Genomic DNA, 12,857 nt, shown 5'->3' with positions numbered 1-12,857 from the left:
GCTTGTCCTCCCAAAGTCTATCTCTGCAGGGTGAGCTCGGCCACTGTACTTCGAGGTCATCCTCCTGGGGGGCCTGGCAGTTGGGAAGCAAGTGGGGGCACAGGTGTGTGCGAAAGGCGACTCCTTGGGGCCGCGTGGCTGGACAATAGTTCTTGGCTCTTGGATGGGCTTTGGGCACCTGACCACGAAGCCTCTTTGTCAGGACAATTGTGTGTTCTGGTCCCAAACCTGCAGGCCCCCTGAAGGCCAGCTGAAGAAACGGCTGAGTGCAGAATAATCGTTTGATCTCTGCACACAGCTGTTGCCGAGTTTGGAGACTGCTTTACTGATGCACAGGAAGGAGCCCTGGGTTTGGAGCCCACCCTCTGGGGCCAGCCACTGCCTCCCTTCGGTTGGCTTCCTTTGGGCCAGCCATCCACTTGATCCTAGCCTGTCACCCAGCAAAGGGGTCCCAAGTCCCCGATGCCTGCTCATGCTCTCTTCAGAAATTTCGGGGAGGGGAACATTGGGGGATTCTTGGGGAAGGGCCTGTCAGGCTTGTTGCTTGTAATTTTCTAGAATAGGCCACTCTATGTAATGCATTTTTGCTTCTGCAGACTTGGTTTCAAAGCGTGTTGTGTCTCTTGCAGCTTTGCCCTATTTCTTGCATGGCTCCTAAGTGCCTAGATGTGTGACATTTGCAGTTGCAGCTGGCAGTGAGAGAGCGGTGAGAGCTCCGCCTTCTGTCCAGTTCTGAGGATTACTAAACACTGGACAAGTACGCGCCATGGCCACTCGCGGGGTGCAGAGTGCCTGTGAGTAAGGGTTGCTGTTAGCAGAGCTGGCATGGTCAGCTCATGAGGAGTTCAGGGAACAAATGCAGGATTAGGTCAGGCCCTTCCTTTGGTCCCAGCTTTGTCGCTAGCAGCTGTGTGACAGGACATCTTCTGGAAAGTTCTGTGTCCTTTGTCGGTCTAGCCCTGTGGCTTTAGAATCCATCACCAAACTGGAAGATGTGGCGGAGAAAGAATAGTACTAGAAGTACTGGCAGCTGCTTGCTTTGGTTCTTGGCTGCCAGCCTTCGTTTTTTTCTCCTCATTTCCTACCCTTAACCCCCAAGTGTGATGGAGACTTGCCCACCAGTTATTTAGTCTTTTGATCAAAATGTACTTTTTTTTAAAAACATTTATTTATTTGAAAGTCAGAGTTACACAGAGAAGGAGAAGCAGATAGAGAGAGAGAGAGAGAGAGAGAGAGAGAGAGAAAGAGATCTTCAATCCGCTGGTTTACTTTCCAGATGGCTGCAACGGCCGGAGCTGTGCTGATCCAAAGCCAGGAGCTAGGAGCTTCTTCCAGATCTCCCACATGAGTGCAGGGGCCCAAGGACTTGTGCCATCTTCCACTGCTTTCCCAGGCCATAGCAGAGAGCCAGACTGGAAGTGGAGCAGCCGGGTCTTGAACCAGTGCCCATATGGGATGCCAGCACTGCAGGTGGCAGCCATACCTACTATACCACAGCTCTGGCCCCCTTTCATTTTAAATTTTTTACATATTCGCTCCTCATCTGAGCCCTGGAGAAGGACTGTCTCTGTCCAGATCTGAACATGCCCTCCACCCTTAGCGAGCGATTTGATTTTGAAAGTTTCTAGAATGTTCTAAGCTTCAGCCATGGGGAGGAGTCAAGAAATCTGTTTAATCTCCTGGTGTCTCAATTTCTCCTCTCTGAAATAGGCATAATTAAGTTGCTGATACTTGGCCTTGTTGAGAAGTGTTAGCATGTAGGAAGCATGCAGCAGGGTGCCATGCCTGTATACAGTAGGTGGCTTGCAGCTGTTACTACTGGTCAGTCTGCACGTGCTGTGGTACACGGTTGTTGTCAAGGGGATGTCTCATTGAACTGTCAGTTTCTGCTGAACATTCAAACCCCTGGGCCACCTTGTGATACTGAGTGTTCACAGTTGCCTAGTGAGACTACTAATGCATGCTATAATGTGTTGGGTGTTGGGTTTTACTCCTGCTGAAGTCAAAATGGTTAGGATTGCCTGAGATAGTCATCGATACTTAAGTGACAAAAACACACCATGGTTTCAGGCTGAGCCAGGAAGGCAGGGCTGAGGTCTCCAGGGTGGGCAACTTGACCGTCTTTGCCCCGTGAGTGGCCCGTGTAGAATCCATGGTACCTGCTTCAAGGGAGGGGAGTGGCTCCATGTCTCCCGCCATGAGTCACAGAGCCCTTCTCGGATTCTCTGGAATGCCCGGGTGTGTACCTGGAGGAGATCGAAGGTGTTTCCTGTTCTCACGTCAGAGAGGCCATCGCCTCAAGCGCTCTGAATGCTTTGGCACTGAGCAGATTACTGCGCTTACCAAAGAGAGCGATGGAACGTGTGTCCTGCCCGCAGAGGGTCTCGTGGTGGGCTGTGAGCCAGCGAGCGGCTCTCTGGTGCCCAAGGCCGAGGGAGAGTTCTCACCAGACGGGAAGGAATGCTTTGTCCAGGGGCTTAGTGAATCAGATGTTGTAGAAACGGGGGAGAAGGACTCCCACACTGCTCGTGTCCTGGCTTATCTGCTAATAACACTGTGCGAGTTTTCATTCAGGCTTTTCCCCAGTGGCCATCAGTTTTAGATTGCGATCTGTTTTCCATGTCAGCATTGAACAGTATTTAGGTTTCATTTTTCATGTTCCTCTTTGTCATCTTGGTGCCTACACAACAGCACATCGGCTTGGTGTAATACCACTTCATTATGGATTACCGGGCCCTCACCTTGTTTCCTGTCTTCCACTGTCTGGAAGTCACGCCCACTGCTCAGGAGTCGAGGGCAGGCGCCACCTTCCCTTGTGCAGATGTCTTCTTTGCCGGATTCTAGGTTCTCCACCGTGAGGCCGCCGATTCTCGGGGCAGGAGCCTTTGCCGGCACTTCCCACAGGCTGCGCACTTGTTTGATCTGTGCCAGTTTGCTCTCTCCCTGGCGAATGTGTGAAAACTGAGACCATGTTTGAGCCTAGTGTTTTTTCTGGTTAATTTAATAGAGAAAAACAGTTGTATATTTTCATTTTAGTTAACAAAGTTACCTCGTGAGGTTGTTTCCCCATACTTCTATTTACTAGCCGTATTTCCTGATGAAATACTGATTGATGGACAAAGACAATTTCCAGCTGGGTTTGAGATGTTAAACTTCCCTCCTGGAGAATCTGAAAAATTCTCCTTAGAACTTTGGGAACAGATTCTTTTTGGGGGATACTTTGAGTGTCTTCCGGTTCTTGGTTAGTGCAAATGCCTTAAGTGATTATTTTATCTCCATTACTTTTGTTTGTTTTGTTTTGTTTTTTGTCATAAAAGGGATAGGGATTCATTTTAGGCTGGCGCCGTGGCTCACTAGGCTAATCCTCGGCCTTGCGGCGCCGGCACACCGGGTTCTAGTCCCGGTCAGGGCGCCAGATTCTGTCCCGGTTGCCCCTCTTCCAGGCCAGCTCTCTGCTGTGGCCCGGGAGTGCAGTGGAGGATGGCCCAAGTGCTTGGGCCCTGCACCCCATGGGAGACCAGGATAAGTACCTGGCTCCTGCCATCGGATCAGCGCAGTGCGCCGGCCGCAGCACACCGGCCGCGGTGGCCATTGGAGGGTGAACCAACGGCAAAGGAAGACCTTTCTCTCTGTCTCTCTCTCTCTCTTACTGTCCACTCTGCCTGTCAAAAAATTAAAAAATAAAAAATAAAAAAAAGGGATAGGGATTCATTTTAGAAAAATATGGCAGCTTCAGCAGGAAGGCAGTAGTTGTGAGAAGCGCGGTGGTGTGTGCTTGTCAGAGCTTCCGCTGGGCCAGTCTATCCCGGGCACTTTCCATTATATTAATGCTTTTGATCGTCACAGAAGCCTTATCCACAACGTTGTCATCTCCTGAGCCACAGAGTGGACACACAGAGCTTTCTGTCGGCCCAGAAGGAAGTCTGTGGGGCGGGTGCTTTGTACAGTGGTTAAGAGGCTGCGTCCCCTACTGGGATACCCACATCCCCTGTCGGAGGGCCTTGGGTTGAGTCCCGGCACCACTCCAGGTTCCAGCTTCCTGCTAAGGTGCACCCTGGGAGGCAGGAGTTGATGGCTCAAGTATTTAAGTCCCTGCTACCCATGTGAGAGACCTGGATTGAGTTCCTGGCTGCTGTCTTCACCCTGGCCCAGTCCCAGTGTTGGTTTACATTTGGGGAATGAATTAGAGGGCAGGTGATTCATGCCTTTTGAATAAATTAAATAAGAAAATTAAAAATGTTTAAAAAGAAGTAACCCTTTTCGGTCAGGGAGCCTCCATGGGGTGAGTCCTCCTGGCCCTGACCCTGCTGAAGGGATCTTACTGTGTATTATAAGGACTGACACATTTGGAACCACCAGTGACGTGTCTCCATGTCGATGCTTTTAAAAATGGCTTGCAGTTCTGCAAAAGTCTCTGAAGTATTTTCCTCAAAGGGAGTGCACTTCCGTGAGGGCCACCCGCTGTTCTAGAGCGCCAATCTGGGTTTCCAGAACCCATGGGTGACCCGGAGTCGGAATCAGCAGGCCTCCTTCCAGGCCTGTGTCGGATTTGAGCAGGACACAGTCAGCTTCTGGGATCTTGTTGGACTCTCTGGCCCTTTGAGCCACGCGTGTGGTATGGGGAGGGTGGGCAGTGCAAGGGGACTAACTTGGGAGACCTTGCCAAATGATGACTTTTTTTTTATTTTTTATTTTGAAAGGCAGAGTGGACAGTGAGAGAGAGAGAGAGAGAGAGAAAGGTCTTCCTTGGCCGTTGGTTCACCCTGCAATGGCCGCCGCGGCCAGCACGCTGTGGCCGGCGCATCGTGCTGATCCGATGGCAGGAGCCAGGTACTTATCCTGGTCTCCCATGGGGTGCACCGCACCTAGCATTTGAGAGTTGTGCGTTTCTACCACCCGCAGCCATTGCCCATGCAAGGCCTCTCCTTGCTGTGGCGTGAGGCCAGTGACCCACCGGGCAGGGCCTTTGAAAGGGCACCGTTGGAGTAAGGAGCGCCACAGGGGAAAGAAATCCTCTTGCCTTGCTAGCGCCGGCCTCGCCTTCTGCCTCTAGGTGGCGCCACACATGAGGTTTTCTTTTCAACCTGGTGTGGCTGGGCAGGCCGAGATGAGGGTAAAACCTGGGTTCTGAGTTGTTATCCTGGCTGGGCTTCGAAAGACGTCAGCTGTTTCACGAAGGCGTCTCGTGCTCGGCTCCACCTGGCACGCTCCTGGACATGAGGAAGCTTCCGGGGCATGGATACAGCTCATGTCCGCTCTCAGAGAAGGGGCTGGGGACAGCTGGCGTGCCGTGGCCTGGGAAGGCCACCTGTCCATGGCTTGTGGGCGGCGGCTACCAGACAGGGAGCCTCGCCTTCAGTGCCTGGAAGGCACTGTTGTTGTGGGTCAACTTATGTTTCTCCACCCCAAATTCCGGTGTTGATGTCCTAACCCCCGGTGCCTCCCGCTGTGACTCTGTTTGGCGGTTGGGTTTCTAGGGCTAATTGAGTTCCGTGGGGTCCTGAGGGAGGTTCTGATCCCGGGGGATGGATGTCCTCAGGCACAAAGAACTTGGTGTACAGAGATCTAGAGGGATGACTGCCATCTGCAGGCCAAGGAGAGAGGCTGCGGTTGGGGGCATTACTCTCTCAACCCTCAGGAGGAACCACCTTGACCTCTGACCTCTGACCTCCAGCGCCATGAGCCTGGGCATTTGTGGTGATTCCGTCCAGGTCTGCCATGTGGGTGGCAGGAACCCAATTGCTTAAATTATCATTGCTGCCTCGTAGAGTCTCTGTGACTAGGAAGCTGGAACCAGGAGCAGAGCCGAGACTGAAACCCAAGTATCCCAATATGGGCCGCAGGCATCCTCCTGCCCCCGCTGTGCTCTTTGAAGCCGTGACACAGTGAGTGACAGCTGTCCTGCGGGGGTGTTCACAGGCATCCGGCTCCTTTCCTTCAACAGTCTGCAAGTACGACTCTGACTCTTGGGGATCAAATTGTCTCTCTCAGACTTGTTCAGGCCCTAATTGCCGGTCGCAAGGCTGTGAGCTTACTCATGCTGGCAGCGTAAGGAACTAGGCAGAGGGCAGTGGGACAAGCCCCGGATCCCATCCGAGTGGTGGCCTCCAAGAAGCTGGCTCTGGGGCGGCCGGTCATCCTTGGGGTTCCTTGGCCCCCAGCTGCTCGCCACAGTCTCTGCCTCTGCTGTCACATGGTACTCCTTGCTTGCAGGTTGATTCTACGTGAACTTAACCTCATGCCAACTTTTCTAAAAGGCCTCTGCTAGGTTTTTGAAGATGATGGTTTTTTTGTTTGTTTATTTGTTTGGTTTTTTTTTAAAGATTTTGTGTTTGAAAAGCGAAGTCATGGGGGTGGAAGGCTCTTCTACTCACTGGTTTACTCTTCAAATGGCCCCATTGGCTGCAGCTGGACCAGGTCAAAGCCAGAAGCCTGGAACTCATGCAGGTCTCCCCACATGGGTGGCAGAGGCCCAAGCACTTGGGCCATCTGCTGCTGCTTTCCCAGGCTGATTAGCAGGAAGCTGGATCAGAAGTGGAGCAGCCAGGACTCCAATCGGTGTTGCAGGTGGCGGTGTTGGTGGTGGCAGCTTAGCCTGCTGTGCTACCACTCCAGGCTTAGAAGATGTGGTAACTTTAAGCTAAGTAGAGAACTACAAGGTGCTCTAAACTGCTCTGAGTGTCCGAGTTTCCTGGGGCCACTACAACAAAATACCATAAATGGGGTGACGTCAAGCCACAGAAGTGTTTGCTCACAGTTTCCGGTGCTGGCCTTGCCCCCTCCGCAGGCCGTGAGGCACAGTCCCTTAGCGTCTGGTGGCCACTGGCCAGTGTGGCCTTGCCCTTCGGCTCTCGGCTGTGTCACCCCCACCTGCATGGCGCCCCGTGTGTCTCTCTCAGTCTCTACACTTCCACACCCAGCTCTCCCTCCTCTGACAAGGATGTGATCCTTGGCTCAGGGCCTGCCTAATTGAGATCTGCAAAGGCCCTGTAGCTAATGAGACGGGGTCCGCAGGTGGCAGTGCAGTCGATCTGCCCACTGTCCTTGGCAGATACAGAGAAGGGAAGGTGCCAGGTGGACGGCAGCTCCCGCAGCACAAGGCCCTCACACTCTGCCCCGGCCCTGCCCTGCTGTATCTACTCACGGGCATTTCATGGTGGCCCAATATACCCCTTCTTTGATAGCACAGTGCTGTGGAACAGGACCAAGCTTGTCCTTGGAAGAAGAGTAGTTGGAAGCCTGGGAAGAGTGGTTTCAATGAGAAAATAAACTTAAAAAAAAAAGTCCTTCCACTGGTGCCGCAGTCTGGCCACTCGCATGAGGAAAGCTCTGGATGCTGGTTGTATTGGCAGCCTGGTTTCTCCTGTGCCTCTAAAAGTCTCAGAGTCTAGGACTGGTGGGGGCGGGGCAGATGCAGTAGATGAAACACCTGTCTCATGGGCCTGGGAGCTGGGAGGGTCCCGCTGGGGGTCCTGGCTTTTTTGGGCTGTTGGGGTGTGTTTTCCCTGTACAAGGCCGCTGGAAGCTTGAACCCGTTGTCCATGTTTATAAACTCGGAGCTTGCACCTAAAAAATGGGCTTGTCACGTTTTCTGGAAAAAGCAGATTTCACATTAGAACATGTGTGCACACACAGGGACCCCGATGCATCTGTCGTGTGTTTCACCATCTTGCTCATTCTAAGACCTCCAGGATTTCTTTAATTCTAAGAAAGCATTTTTTTTTCCTTCCTGACATTTTTCCTTCCTGATATTTTTTCTTCCTGACATTTGATACCAAGAAGAGAACTTGGTATCCTCATTTAAGTGGCAGTGTGAGTTCTTAGCTGTACATAAAATAGTAGCGCGCATGGCGAGTAGTGACATCTTGGATTCAACGCCGTCTGATGGTTTTCTCCGATTGTTAGCATCTGATACTTCAGCCGAAGGTGGTGAACGTTTCCAAACACTTAGCTGCACCATGTGTGTATGTTTTCCCGGGGGTGCTTTGCTTGGGGGGGCTAAGAGGCAGGATGCGAGTGGGAAGGGCCTGGCTCTGGAGCCCCAGTGTCTGCATTGAAGCCTATTGGAGCTGTGTGACTTTAGCAAGGAGCAGCTGGCACGTAGTAAGCACTGGGTAAATATTAGCTGTACTCGCATTGGCAGCGTGGAGTCACCGTTTCTTTATTGAGTTCCCAGCTCTGCGTATGCTTGGAGGGTCCCTTCTCGGAGTCTCAGTTTCTTCATCTGTGAAATGGGAGCAGGTGTGAGAACAGACAGGGAAGTACTGGTGTCTCGCACCAGCAGGCACTTCCTAAAATACCCTTTCCCCCTTCTCCCTGCCCTGGAGACGCATCACGCTCTGTGTGTGGGGGGCGGGGGTGATGCATCACGTTCTAGATGTATGTCGGGGGGGGGGGCGTCTCTAGAGTTGCTCAGGCTCCTTCAGACATCAAAGATGGATCTCACTGCTGGGCATATACCCAAAGGTATCAAAGAGATACCTGCTCCACCAAGATACGTTCATAACAGCCAAGATGTGGAATCATCCAAGGTGTCCATCGTCAGATGAACAGATAAAGAAAAGGAATATATTTTATATATATATATATTTATATTTATATTTATACACACACACACACACACACACACACACACAGCACTGTTATTCAGCCCTACAGAGAATGAAATCCTATCATCTGCAGCAAAATGGGTGAACCGGAGGACGTCCTATGGAATGAAGTAAGCTAGATACAGACGAATACCTCGCTTCAAACTTTGTTTTAAATCATCTGACAAGTTGATAGGAATTGCATGCTATTATAGTTTAGTGATTTTTGTGACCATTTAAGCCTCTTCTTTTATATGAGTGAGGTTGAACGTGTTTTCCTTCGATTGTTGTGCTCACACCTATTTTCCTGCTGGCTTATGGTCTTGTCACTTTTTTAAAAATATTTATGTATTTGGAAGAGTTGCAGAGAGGGAGGGAGAGACAGAGAGAGAGAGAGGTCTTCCATTTGCTGGTTTACTCCCCAAATGGCTGCAATGGCCAGGAGCCAGGAGCTTCTTCCACGTGGCACTGGGACCATCTTCTGATGCTTTCCCAGGCGCATCAACAGGGAGCTGGATCAGCAGTGGAGCAGCTGGGACACAAAGTGGTGCCCACATGGGATGCTGGAGGCCCTGGACTTTTCACTTCTTATTTGTTGAATTCGTTATTTAGTGGCGCCAGTAAGCTCCGCTAACTGTGAATTTAATGTACATGAATATGAATTTTTGTAAATTAAAATGCTATCTCAGAAAATGCTTGTTTGTTTTTAATAGATGGCCCACATGATGCTCCCACAGGGTCTCGGACCTTGCTGAGAGGTGGTGTGAGCCAAGAGAGGACTGTTGGGTTTCAGAAATCCCGGGAGGTGCCAGTGGGCAGTGCCTGGTCAAAGTCAGTGCTTCTCTTTCTTTGAGCCATTTCAGGAAGTGGACCCCAGGGACCTCATTCTGGGGATTAGGATCGGGGCAGCCTTGGACTAGGAAGCCCCTGCTGACCACCATGCCCCCACCCCCCTCTCGCCCCGGAAGTGAGAAGGGCGGCCTGGTGCCACCTCCCCTGGACCTGAGACCCAGGACGCAGACTCGGGTTGGGGGAGGGGTTGAGGCACGTCCTCCCTGGTGAGGCTTCCTGGAGCCTGCAAAGGGACCTGGAGGAGCCGCATCTTCCTGCAGACGGGCAGCTCTCTCCTTTCTGAAGGCACCACACCTCCTATTCTCAGGTTTGGCTCCGTTGTTCAGTGAGGGCTGCTCGGCCCATGTCCCGGCTGTGGCCCTTCTAGTCCTGTTCCGGCGATGACAGGGAGACTTGGACGACCACTGCCGGAGTCCCCTCAAGCCCACTTGAGCTCCTCCTGTCCCTCGCAGGTGTTAGCAGCTGCTTCTTGGGACCTGCCACTGCCTTCTTGGAAACCACCAGTCTAAACGCCAGCACTGTCACCAGCCAAGAGCCTAGTGGCTTGGAGTCATTTTAGAGCCGTCATTTGAATACAAGTCTTTGCACAAATACCAGCCTCGTGCCGTTCCTCCTGTCCTTGCCATGTGCAGAGAGCCCTGTTACCATCAGGGCTCTGCACTGCCTTTTCCCTCCCTGCGAGGGAGACTCCTGAGCTGGACAGAGGGAGGTTGGTGGTTCTGCGTGTCTGGGGTGAGCACGGCCTGGTCGCCAGGGCGCCTGTTGTTCCAGCACATTCTCACTGCCAGGACTTGGCTGTGACTGCAAGATACAGTCAGCGGTAACGGGCTTAGTAATTGCTAATAAAATTTAAATGGCTGCAAAATCACAGGACATTAAAAAGATTTTGTTTTCTTGGCATATCCAGACAGATTTTGCTGATCCAACTTAGGCTGTGACTATGCACTTTTAATTTTCAGGTTTTTTTAAATGCAGACTTGCATTTTCATCCGCGACACAGCTAGGTTGCAGTTGTCTGATGGCTTTCTAGAAAAACTTCAGAGATAGAAGGGAAAATAATTTTAAAAAGAAGTTGTGGTGCTTTCCTCTAGTTCTAGGACGTGAGAGGGAGAGTCGTCGGCAAGTCACACGCCTAGTTAGCTGAGGGTTCAGAGCGGAAGGACAAGGTAGAGAATCTTTGGGGTCACAAGGTAACTGCAGACTCCTCCTTAGAAAGTATTTCAGGAACTGCTGGCTTTTGGCGTGGTTAATACCAGGTCCCTTGTTAGGATCCCTGCAGGCAAGTCCCTTAAAGCATTAGGCCATTGTGATTGCAAAAGCAGTTGCTTCAGTGAGCACCAAATTGACATAGTCTCTGTTCCCTCCAAAGGGCGTCCTTTGCATGAGCCTTGGTTGGTTGTTTCTAGCATCCGTGCCTTTTGGTTGTGGAGGTCGAAGGTGGGGAGGCAGCCAGCAGCGTCTCGGGTTCTCCATGGGTTTGACTATGGAGGGTCAAGGTGCATCTTGGCTCCCACTGTGTCTTGGCAGGTGGAAGGTTTGTCTGCTTCCCCTGTTCTGTTGGATTCTGCCAATACAGCCTGAGACGCGTGCTGACCCCCTGCCCAGCAAGGGCAGAGAACCGAACTGAGATTTTTGTTTCTGTCCAGGAAGGAGGGATAGAATTGTCTGGAATTGTCCTGAGTGTGGGAGCGTTGGGGATGGACTGGGCCTGTTGGCAGAATGGGTGACCCTGGTGAGGAGGGTTCCAGGTTTGTGCCCTTGGCCAGGGAGAGGTGCCCCTGTCGCAGGATCCTGCTCACAGCTCTGCCTGAGTCCAAAGCCTGTATAAGGCTGTCACCGTTACCCTGCTGCGTGTCCTTCAATCTTGTCCTGGGGAGCCCCCTGCACGGCCTGCACAGGGACACCACTGTCAGTGCCCGGGTAGCAGGACGGCAGCTGGCTGGGCAGCCAGTGGTCCCGATGTGGACTGTGCTGGGTCTCTGACGTTAGAGTCCAAACCAAGCTTGCTCCTGGTTCCCTGCAGTGGAGGCCCCCGGCTAAGACGTGCTGCCGAGCGACAAGGGTGCGCGGCTGCTGCCTCCATCCCCTTCCCCATCTGCATCCCTGCTGTCACTCAGGGCCCGCCTGTGGTTTCTCAGGAGAGGAACGTAGAGGTGAAGCACCTCGCTTTCTCTGTCTCTTCTTTCACTCTCCTGAGCACGCCGGGCTCTTAGCCCAGCCAGGCTGCTAGAGAAGAATCCGTCTCTGGGTGTCAGAGAAACGTGGATTTCTCACAGTCCTGGAGCCTGGGACGTCCAGGGTCAAGGGGCTGATGGGCTCAGTTGGCTGCTGAGGCCCTATTCCTGGTTCCTGGACAGCTGCACCTCCTGGTTGAGGGAAGGGGTGAGGTCACTCATGCATTCTGTCCTGATGGCTCCACCCCACAGCTGAATAAACTCAGAAAGGCCTCATCTCCTAATACCCCTTGCATCTTGGGATTTTACTCTTGGGATTTTATTCTGTGATTTTTGGGGATGTAGACAGTCAGCCCATAGAATCCGGGGTGCTGACATGGAGACGAACCTGTTGGGCTGCCCTGATTTTGCGGGTGGCGTGTGAGCAGCAGGCAGGACAGAGGCTCTGCCAAGACACCACTGGACGTTGAGGAGTTGACCTGGGTGGGAGAAGGGGAAGACAGGGAGAGCCTCCGACAGTGGTGTTGATGGAAGGGGAGAGAGAGGAAGGAGGAGAAGGCCAGGAAGGACCTTGGACTGCACTGCAGGTCTGAGAACGGTGAGGTTGAGCCCGTGGGAGTCCTGGAGCCACAGGTGCCCTTTGGAGGAGGCCTGGGTCTTGCAGGTGTGGGCCTGTCATTGGCTGAGCCCACGGGAGAAGTGGCTTTGGCCCAAAGAGGCAGTGGGTGGAGAGGGACAGTAACTGGAGTGGTCCCTGCCTGAGAAAACCTGGGTGAGCTGTTTTCTCGGTCACCGTAGCCACCGTGAGCCTTGTCCACGCGTTCATTAATTCACTTAACACATACTTTCAGAGCGCAGCCTGTGTGCTGGACCCTGGATGACCCCTGGAGGACAGTGGTGAGCCGGGACATCCCTTACTTAGAGGAGGCCTAGGGCAGCTAAGAAGACAAGCCCATCACCGGCAGGGCTGCCCCGTGCTGCCAAGGGGTCCTGCTGGGCACTTCAGGGTCCTGGGGGAAGGACGCTGAATGGTATCCAAGGGTAGCCAAGTGCATGCAGGCTGAAACCGGAAGGCCAGGACATCTGACCTGGTGAGGGGCGTGCCTGTGTCCAGTTGGGCTGCTGGAACAGCGTGCCACAGACTACTTGGGGGGCCCAACCAAGAGCATTGTCTTGCTTTAAAAATTTTATTTTAAAAATTAATTTTCATATACTTGAAGACAGAGACTGAGATATCTTCCAT

At 52.5% G+C, this 12,857-nt stretch overlaps 1 protein-coding gene across 8 annotated transcripts in view; it reads left to right on the top strand.

Moving 5' to 3' along the window:
• The window catches only part of LDLRAD3 (low density lipoprotein receptor class A domain containing 3), a 259,920-nt gene that overhangs the window by 84,801 nt on the left and 162,262 nt on the right, over positions 1–12,857 (top strand). The window lies entirely within an intron of this gene.

This window comes from Oryctolagus cuniculus, chromosome 1, assembly GCF_051225735.1.
Source record: "Oryctolagus cuniculus isolate XC-2025 breed Fujian yellow rabbit chromosome 1, ASM5122573v1, whole genome shotgun sequence".
Classification (NCBI taxonomy): domain Eukaryota; kingdom Metazoa; phylum Chordata; class Mammalia; order Lagomorpha; family Leporidae; genus Oryctolagus; species Oryctolagus cuniculus.
The sequence above is the reverse complement of the archived record's forward strand: the minus strand, read 5'-3'. Positions and strand labels throughout refer to the sequence as shown.